Raw genomic sequence first — 11,451 nt, 5'->3', positions numbered from 1 at the left:
CACTTTCATTTGAAGGCAACAAATCTCACATACTGTTTTAGCTACTAAATATAGCATGTTAGTATGGAATTTAGGAGGCAACCACTATAACGACTCGTTGAAATCGGTTGAGAAATGTAGACGTTATAGTGCTTTTATCCAGAAAAACAGCAGTTCCCCGTTCACTTGTATAGGGTTACAGGCTAGTCTTGCCCTGTCCAATATGGCGGCGACGTTGACATATCGATGCAGCGCGTTGAAGCCCAACGGTCAATGCAGCGGTTCAGCTTATGTCTACGGTCTGTACGTGATGTTTTGGATAGTGGTAACCGGCGGCAACAGTTTGACACGATTGAAAGTGACTTTAAAGTTATGATAGATAACTGCTAGCTGCTAGCAAACACGGATAAAAATGGTGGAGCAGCAAAGCGAACGGCTGAAAGAGAAAAGGAGAGCAGAGACGTTGTACTTTGGTCAAATATAACGTTAACGAACCGACTGGACTTTTCCAGAAGTCGGCTAAGTTAGCTAGCAAAGAGTCCCAAGTAGGCTAGTACTGTACTGGCCAGGATGATGCTAACATTGATAGTAGCAGAGGAGGACAATCAGTTACCCAGCAGCAGCCCCAGTTCAGCTGCCCCACCTGGACTGGAACCAGACCAGTAGAAACAGTAGTAAGAAACAGGCGATGATGTCACTGCTGAATCTGGTTTCATATTAGAACTACATCACCTAGTTTGACAGCTCGGTCCAAGTTTAGTGAGCCGGATGCATCGTGTTGGACCTGCTTTCCACAGGAAATTAATGGAAAGCTTTGAGACGCCGTATGTCACCGTTGAGTGGAACCACTGACACGCCCCCCTGAAAACATAAACATAGGACTGTTCCCACCTTTTCATTTTGAAAGAGCATCGGCCAATGAGGAAACTCCATCACTCTGCGAACCAATCGTGTAACTTCATCACTCGAACTTGAAGAGCCAAGGGGGCCCCAAGCAACTGCTTATATCACTTAATGAGTAGGGTCAGCTCTGCTTGGAGTCCTGAGAGTGATCTGGCTCAGAGTCCAGCAGCAGGGTCCAGGTTTTAAGGATCGAGCTCCTGGACAACAAGCGGAGGTGCAGCTGACCCGCAGGCCGATCCGCACTCTGATGTCTACAGTCTGAACCGGCTCTTGATCCACTCTGATGTCTGAACCGGCTCCTGATCCACTCTGATGTCTACAGTCTGAACCGGCTCCTGATCCACTCTGATGTCTACAGTCTGAACCGGCTCCTGATCCACTCTGATGTCTACAGTCTGAACGGCTCTTGATCCACTCTGATGTCTACAGTCTGAACCGGCTCCTGATCCACTCTGATGTCTACAGTCTGAACGGCTCTTGATCCACTCTGATGTCTACAGTCTGATCCAGTTCCTGATCCACTCTGATGTCTACAGTCTGATCCAGTTCCTGATCCACTCTGATGTCTACAATCTGAACCAGCTCCTGATCCACTCTGATGTCTAAAGTCGAAGCCGCCGCTGTTCCCAGCATGCATCTGTCTCAGGTGGAGCGTGGCGCCGGGCGTCTGCTGTGGGGAGGCGGGGCCTGCAGGGGGCCCTCTTCCTCCGGGCTGCTGCCGCTCAGACCCCCGAGGAGGATGAGTAGGACGAGGAGGAGGATGAGGAGGAGGATGAGGAGGAGGAGGAGGAGGAGGAGGAGTAGTAGTAATAATTTAACAGTTTTTGTTTTTGGTAGCTCATATCTCTTATTCGTATGTTAACTTGATGTTTATCACGAACCAATCACAGCTTGTCCTCAATACCGACTGGCCATGATAAATATTATATTATCCTTTCTCAAACCCACACATTAACACCATTCATGCTGCTGTTAGTGTGACCTGCAGTCTCCTCATATCTCACTACACATCAGTAATGAATGAGGCTGTAGACTATGAGAGATGTGACCTGAAGAATGTCTTTAGATAAAAATGTTTCTGCCACCTCCATGTAAAAGTCTCTAGAAGTGTATGATTCAACTTTTTTTCCATGGTCTAGTGTTGAAAAAGTTAACAAAAATCAAAATAAATCACAATATCGAATCGCAATACTTAAAAATCTCAATACATATCGCATCAGCACCCAGTGATAGTATTAAATCAGGAGAGGTTAATCATACCAGCCCTACATTATATAGTAATGATTATTTATCCAAAATCTCTAAATATTTTAAAAGCACCAATATTCAACCCTACAATATCGATATTGAGGTATTTGGTAAAAAATATAGTGATATTTAGAGCTTTAAAGGGAAAAATACCTGATTATGATTACAGCTGTCCATCCATGTTTAAATGTTGTTATTACAGTAAGATCAGACAAAAATTATCAGTAAATAAAGCTGTTGTAAAAAACTGATTTAATGAAAATCTGACAGGATTCATTCACTCCGCCTGCAGACGGTGGTATGGAGGACTAAAAGAGGCACAGAAATAGTAATAAAGCATTTAATCGACTAAGAACTTATTGTACAGTAAAAATAAGCATTCATAAATTTGTTTACAAATGTATTTATTAATCTATGAATAAACTGACTAAATTACAAAGTATTTCATTATTTGACATTTTAATGGGCAATAAAAATAAGAATTATAAAAATAATTTACAAATGAAATATTAATCCATCAATAAATAGTTAAAGTTAAAAAGGGATTTACAAAAACACCATAAAACAATCAATAAGTACATCTTTTAAAAATGCATTAATGAATTCATAAATAAATAATGTAATTAAAAATTTGAAATTGCAGTTTAAAAAGAGAAATAAATAATTCACGATTCACATATTCATGGATTCACGATTCAGCCGTGTTAAAATTGTCACGTTAACGCTAAATGCAGAATCTAAATTATTTAGCAAACCCAATAGCTAATATATTTCGTAAAAGCAGCAGGGAAATGCTAATCAAATGGAATGCAATACATTTTTATTGTACAATTAGTTATTAATCAATTAAATGCTTTATTACTATTTCCGTGACTCTTGTGGTCCTAAATACGGTTGGTAGTTATAGACAGCAGGATGTTTACGGCTAATCACAGTAGGTTAGCGGTGGCTACGCTAACAGGATGCCACCCAGTGAAACACATGGAGCAGCTTCCTGCTGCGTGATATTCAGCAGTCAGGGTCACTGGAGGAATGACTGCTAGCAAATATCACCATCTGTTACCAGCTACTGCCAAGTCTCAGGAGGAGGCCCTGCACCTCCTTATTCACACCTCCAGCTCTCAGTTTACATTTTAGACTGGAGAACAGAACACAATGAGGCGCCGCACCTCCTTCATTCATACCTCCAACTCTCAGTTTACATTTTAGACACAGTTTCTGTGACATTTTATTAACCAAATGATCACTCAAGAAAATAATCAGCAGATGAATTAATATTATTACAGTTGAATTCATAATAAATAGTAATTTATTACAACGAGTAGATGATGATATAAACTGTGTGACTGTAATACGACAGGTGCTGTATATAAAGGTAGAAAATGCATATAAAGGTATATAAATGTATATAAAGGTATATAAAGGTATTATATGCTGTGTTTAATCACAATGTGCAGACATGGAGATGCATAGAGGGGGACAGTAGAGGGCGCTCCAAGCAAAGCTAAGAGAGCTGAAGCTGATGTGAATAAAACATTTTATTTTATTAATATTATATTTTCATGACCTCATTCTGTACGTTTAGACTTCACAAACAATTATTGAATTCAAACTGATAGTCTCCTATTTTCTTGTTTATATTTATCTATATATGTTAATACGCATCTGATTAAAATATAGACAGGTTTAACACTTTCAGTCATCCAGGCTGTTTAATACACAACTAAACTAAGTGGTTTCAGTATGTTTTAGTGCCGTTTTAAGAGAATTAAACATTTTGATTATTTTTGGGATAATACTGTGAATCACATTTTTTTTTTTGACAAATGTGTTTATTGACATTTTTCACATAACATTAAAAACATACACTTGCCACTCGCCAAAATTTAGTGTAAGTTTGTAGCATTATTTAACCTGCTTCACAACAAGCTAGAATGACATGGTTGGTAACAATGGGTTCATTAGGTTTTAGTTTCATATAATACCAGTATCTTCACTCTAGCTTTAAAACTGAGCTGCTACAACCTAAAAATCACAAGTTGTGTTAATGTGTTAACGAATTTACATTAACTTTGACAGCCCTACTAAATATAGTTATATTGGTATATTTAGACCTTCAAGTATTTAAAATTTGAGTATATATATATATATATAAATAAGTACATTTTAAATGATGTTTGTAAATTTTGAGCAAAGCCACATGTAATTTCCAGCTACCATCGTTGGTTTGATCAGAGAATAGCTTGTTAAACTTGTTCATGTTGCAGCAGACTGAATATTTCTTTCTTTTCTTTGAGGATTCTGATGTTAATCACCTTTTAAAGATGTATTTTCATTTCTTCACTCTAGCTTTAAAACTGAGCCTGCTGCAACCTAAAAATTGTTATTGTGTTAAAGAAATTGGTGGCGTTAAAACAAATTAACTTTGACAGCCCTACTCAAAATATTCTGTTATATTGGTATATTTAGACTTTCAAGTATTTAAAATTTTAGTATATCGGATTATATATATAAGTATATATACTTATATATATAGTGTGTGTATATATATATAAGTATATATATATAAGTATATTTTAAATAATGTTTTAAAATTTTGATCACATGTAATCTCCGCCTACCATCGTTGGTTGGATCATAAAATAACTTATTAAACTTGTTAAAATGTGGTTCATGTTGCAGCAGACTGAATATTTCTTATAGAATATTTTCATCCATTTGAGGATTGAGTAAAAACCTTCAGAGCAGCGTGAGTGATGTTTGTAAAGATGTATTTTAACTCTGATGTGGTGAGGAACAAACTGGAGCTGTAGTACCAGCAGGTCAGACCCACCCAGCAGCAGACTGGTGGAGTCACTGGGGACACTGGTGTATTTTGAGGGACGGCGCGTTACTGGGAGCTGCTGGGAGCTGTCTGCTGGTCGGCCTGTGAGCCCAGCTGTTGAGGGGGGGTGAAGCAGGAGGGCTGAGTGGCATCACAACGCGACATCTGCCAGTCCTGGGGGTTAGACGGCCCACGGCTCGGCCGCTCGCTGGCTCTCCGACACGCTCGCTGCAGTCTGACAGCATTTAGCTGGCCGTAAACACGCAGCTGGAAGCAGTATGGGGCGGGGGGTCTGAAAAGGCTAGGGGCTGAGACGTGCTGATGTGTGACAGGTTGTAGAAATAATCCAAACAGTTTGAATTTAGTAGAAAATAAAACAGCCACAGATAAAAACATCAAAAATATAAAATACATAAAAACATAAATTACACAAAACCATAAAAACATAATACATAAAACATAAAATACATAAAAAGATAAATACATAAATACATAAAAACATAAAATACATAACAAATTTACCTTTTTTTTCGTGACACTCAGCACGACTTTCAACAACGTATTTTTAGTGCGTTTTCCTACGAATGTCCAGCAACACGTGACGCACGTGTCAATTTCCGCTCCAGTCTTTTCAAAATTAAACTACTTAGTTAGGTTTAAGTAAAGATCAACTTGGTTAGGTATAGGCAACAAAACTACTTCCTTAGGTTTAGTAAAAGATCGACTTGGTTAGGTTTAGGCAACAAAACTACTTAGTTAGGTTTAGTAAAAGATGTTGGTTTGGGTTAAAATAACTCCAGAAGTGCTGTAACTTAAGCACAGAAGTTACGTGACAAATAAATCAAAGTTGACTTCTGGTTTCACACGGGACATGAACCGCGGCCTCCTGGTGACAGTCTGGTGTTTATAAACCCACCCATCCACCCCGACCTCCTCCCTACACGACGTTCGCTGCTCTTTATACTTCCTGGTTCACAATTACGTAGATTACATACAAATTGATTTCTTGCTGACCATCACGAAAAAAAAAGTGAAATTCGTGTCTATGTACACGAATCAATAGATTATATTTTGTTTATTAAATTTCACAAGCTGCTGTGCGACTGGGCTGGTTTTAACATCTTCCAGATTAATGTAGTGAAGTCCTCCAGATGGAAATACTAGTAGTACTGTGTACTTCAGTCCACAACCAACAGACGGGGCTGAGGGTCCTCGGTGCTCACAGCATCCTCCTCCTCTTCCTCTTCTTCCTCCTGAACATGGACCTCTCAGATTATTAAACTCTCTGCATGTTATTGCTGCTGTTTGTTGCTGCAGGATCAGGATCAAAACCTCTCGCTTCAAAAGAGAACCAACTCCATCTGAGATTTACACAATTAATTCCTCAAAGATGCCCCAAGAAAATGTAAAAGATGTAAGAAATGTGAGAAATGTAAGAGATGTAAGCCTCTTACTGACTGGTGTTGAACAGCTTCCAGCTCTGTCCTCCTGTTTGTCAGAGCAGCTGTTGGAGCTCAATAGACAGATTAATGCTACCGACTCCTTCTCATCATCCACTGTGTGACATGTTGGTATAAAGACCTGCTGCTCTACACAGGTCATCTCTCCTGTTGTTGGAAAATTAAACTCTTAAAATTTAAAGAAAATAAATCACATCAGTGGCATCCAAACTACGGCTGTCTGCCTCCTAGAAATCACATTTAAACAACTCAGTTCCAGAAACGTTTTAATATGTTTTATAAACTAGGTCTGTCAAAGTTAACACAATAATAACGTGTTAACGCAAATTCATTTGAACGCCACTAATTTCTTTAACACATTAACAGAATCGATCTTTGCGTTGCCCTGTCGTGGTTTATTTCACAACAATGACCCGCTAGCTGTACATTATCCCTTACATACAGTATGCTACGTCACTAACGCTTACTGTAGCATTTATACATAGATGCGTTTACATTGCATTCAGTAGAGGATACATGGCGTAACAAATGACACGCGGAAATCAAGAAAGGCGTACTTATTGCACGCTTAATTCCTTGCACATGATCATGGCATTTATAAGCCTTTTCGTGCGACCGGGCCGTTGACCTGAATCTCTTCAATAAAGGTGTCGCTTCATTCACCCAAAAATGACCTGAATCCAGAGATTCGGTTTTTAATTCAGTAGTTATTTTTTTTGGTCGTTAACATGGTGAGATAGAGGATGTGTCCTCCGTGGTGGTCTTCTAGTTTTAAAGTTAAAATGAATAATATTTGTCTCACTGACTTTATTTAAATACAGTTCATGTTGTGAAAACCAGGTGTCACTATCTGTGTCGATAGCGTTGACACAGACGAGTGTGGGGGGGTTCAGTGTGATGTAGCCTCATATATCTGGACCGTAAGGTTCAGACTTATATCTTTAGACGAATCCAGGACTGATTTAGGAAGTCTGGACAACAAAAAAACACATGAAATGAGATTTTTGCTATTTGGATCTAAACCACATTTGGAGGTTGTGTTTCTACAGATGTGTCTCAATCTGGACGCTCAAATCGGATTTCAAGCGTCTTTTGCAGCACTCACAACAAGGACTACATGTTCCCACCAGTCAGTGCCACACCTGGCGCTGCACGGTGAAGTCGCCATGACTTCAATAGAATGCCAGTCGCAGCAGACAACATCAGCGAGTTCTGCACCACGACCTGACAGCGTGAAAGGATGGACCTCCATTTCTGATGCTTCTACATTGGAAAGACTCGTGACCAGCGTAGCTACGTAGTAACTGGCGCCTACGTCGTTACCATACAGCAACCATAGACTGAATATAAGAAGTGGACGTAGTCACCGTGACGTCACCACGTTGCATTTTGGGCTGTCACCATCTTGTTTTATCCCTCACCATCTTGGTTTTTGGCCATCGCCATCTTGTTTTCGTCCGTTACCATCTTGTTTTTTGGGGCATCGCCATCTCGGTTTTTGGTCGTTGCCATCTTGGTTTGTGTAGCTGAAACATGTTATAACTAATGTCAACAGATTTAAGACTCCTATAAATTAAATTAAAGATGGTCTGACTGTTTGAGTGATTTGAACCTGCTATTCACTCTTCAGTCCTATATCAGTCTCCATTAGGGATGGAACGGTTCAGGTAAATAATCCGACCCATTCAGTTCGCTAGTCACGGTTCGGGTCGTGTATGACTTGTTCGGTTCATTTGAAATAGGTTATGAGGCCCATTGTGTGCTTTTTTCATGTAGAGTTTGGCTCCCGTTTATTGTCACACTAGAAGTGGGAACAACTTCATAGATTTCAGTCAAAAGGGCATGCGCAGAAAAACTTAAAATAAAGATAAAAATATCCTGCTTCTCAGTTGCACGGATGAAGTGCAGAGTGCGGCTTTAGGAATGGCGAGTGGACACAATAGATCCACCATCATCATTTCGCTCTGCTTTATGGGAGCATTAATGGATTTAGTGTTTCCCATGAAAAGGACGAGAAAAAGTGTCGGAATAAAACGGCGACCTGTGTGTAAACCGACTGTGCAACACGTGAGGGTTTAATTGCTAAGCGGCAAACATTTCCAATAAGATGAACAATTTATGAAGCCATCACTCTCCGGTGTGCTGTCCGATAGCGAAAGGAGAAGAGAGTCGGGTAGGGAAAGAGGCAACTCCTTCTCCCCGCAGTATTTAAACAGCCTCTACATGCAGATTCAGACAGGGCTAAAGAATCAAAGAATTGTCCAACAATCACAGCTAGCTCTTACTAGAGACGGTTGGACATCCACGGGCTACTGAACATTGCTGAACTGTGACTGGCTGTCCAGCCACATCACTTCAGAGTGGGAGATAAAAAAGTTACGTTTTGCAGACGCGCCGTCTTTCTGAGAGGCCACACAGTGAGGCATCTCTCTGAAGCACCGACACAAGGCAGTGACAGATTGGAAACTGGAGAGGGGCAACAGCACAATCGCCTGTAATGTGTTTTATATTTATTTATTAATTATTTTTAAATAACACAGTGGCAGCAGAAATCCACCGTATTCCTCCAAATACTGCACTTTCTGAGTGGAAAAAACTAATCTTTCAATTGAGAGCTTATAATCAGGAAATTGAGACATTTTTAGTATAGTTGTGGTTGAGCTTATGCTTCAGTTTATGTTGACGACCTTAGTTTATAATTACATCATATTTATATGAAAATAACAACGCTGCATTTTTTGTTTGCACTAATTACTGTAGAAGACATATTCCTTCAATTAAGAGTTGACAATGAAGAAGTGTTTATGTCCTTTATGTAAGCCATACTTTTGTTAAGGCAAACATCTTTTAACTTATTTTTGCCAAATAAATGAAAGGCATGTTGAAATCAGAAATTGACTGCCTTGCAGTACCATAAATGTATTGAACCGAACCCAAAACCGGGACACCAAACCTTGATATGAACCGAACCGTGTATTTTGTGAACCGTTCCCACCCCCCTTCTCCATGTAGTCAAAGAGTCTCCAGTAACACAATCACTGAAGAAAACTTGTTTTTTCTCTGATTTCTAAGTGGATTTATAGACGTTTATTGTGATGGATATCAGAGATGATGAAGTCTGTCTGAATGATATCAACATGTGGGTGATGAAGAGGAGGAGGAGAGTTTTACGTATCTTTGGCTGTATTCTAAACCTCATACTATACTAGCAGTACAACTTCATACTATACTAGCAGTACAACCTCATACTATACTAGTAGTACAACTTCATACTATACTAGTAGTACAACCTCATACTATACTAGTAGTACAACTTCATACTATACTAGTAGTACAACTTCATACTATACTAGCAGTACAACCTCATACACTATACTAGTAGTACAACCTCATACTAGTAGTACAACCTCATACTATACTAGTAGTACAACCTCATACTATACTAGTAGTACAACTTCATACTATACTAGTAGTATGTACTGATTTGGCCAACATGTAGCATGTAGTATGCAAACAAAATGCTAAATCTCCAGTATGCATCGAACCAGTCTACCTCGCCTACTGTATCCCAATAATGCAAGCGCTGGACCGCTACAGGCTACGGTTACAACAACAGCAGCCAAAAAAACGGCTTGTTTTTGACATTTTTCATAGCTATTTCATCACCAAATTAACTTCTGAACATTTTTGAGGCGAGAAATCAACTGTGTAGATTTTGAGTATTGACAGTTTTACGATATTAGATGGCGAATCGAACATTTGCTGCGACGTTTTCAGAGTTTAGAAGCTCCACAAAATGCCATGACAGCTAGCTAGAGCCTGCCGGGATCGCTACCATCGCAAGCCAGGCCATCACGCTCACAGGACCGCTATGAGCTGGCTGGAGCTCTCTAGAGACCGGTCTATAGACGAGGGGCTGTTATTTCCCTGATTAAAATATGACAACACAAATGTCCATTATAAATTAATAGTAACCTTTATTATCTGCCTTTTTGGAGTTGAAAAGCTCCACAATCGCCCGCGGGCTTAGCTCGCCCGCCCGCCGGCCAGTGACGCTCACAGAGCGGCTACAGAGCAGCAGAGTGGCGAGGGAAGAGGAGAGGGCCTCCTCTGACAGTCAGAGAAGATTCCTGCTGAGACAAACACATTACTCTAATTCTGGAGGGAGTATCAGTCCACTGTTTAGTTGCTGTAACTAAAAAAATCAGTTTGAGTAAATTTTATTTTATATTTCCCGTCTCCCCTCGTGATGATCCTGTTTGTCTCACTTCACAGTGATAAATAGTTTAAAGGGTGGTGGAGCTGAACCTGCAGTATCTTATAAAGTAAACAAACATTCCTCATAACAAAAAATGTTGTATTTTTTGATAATATTTTAATAGTATACGAGTTCTTTTCTTTGTCCAGTGCTTTAAGAGCTGATTTAAAGGCTAAAGCCTGGACTAGCATACTGCTACATACATCACTTTAACCGTTTCATATACTACTGAGGAACACAGTATGTAGTATGCAGTTTGTACTGTATACTTGCGTTCATCAGTAGTATGTAGTAGTTCTGCCTCCACTTCAACTCTGGTTTTCCTCCTAAAAACACTGCAGCTGTCTTTTCTGGAAAAAGAACAATTAAAGAATCTTCTGTCGATGTTTTTTCCTGAGCGTTGATTTGAGCTGAATAAAAGCGTGATATATATCCAGTAACAAACGGCCGGTTGTCAGTTCCGTATTAATAAAACTATCTTTAATGATACTTCATGTTCTGTGCAGAAATGCACTACAAAGATTACATCTTATCAACATAGAAAAAAACTCTAAAATTGAATATTTGTGTTTCTAAATAAAAGTCAGAGGCCTCTGTGGGGGCTGTTGTCTGTTTCATAAAGTTTTCTTTGATATCCAGAGGAGAATCCCAGGTGTACTGGTCCCAGGTGTACTGGTCCCAGTGTATTGGTCCAAGAGTACTGATCCCGGGTTTACTGGTCCCAGGTGTACTGGTCCCACGTGAGTAAAGTGTCCTAAGGTTCGTCATGCCTCTCCTCA

This window comes from Sebastes umbrosus, chromosome 4, assembly GCF_015220745.1.
Source record: "Sebastes umbrosus isolate fSebUmb1 chromosome 4, fSebUmb1.pri, whole genome shotgun sequence".
Classification (NCBI taxonomy): domain Eukaryota; kingdom Metazoa; phylum Chordata; class Actinopteri; order Perciformes; family Sebastidae; genus Sebastes; species Sebastes umbrosus.
The sequence above is the reverse complement of the archived record's forward strand: the minus strand, read 5'-3'. Positions refer to the sequence as shown.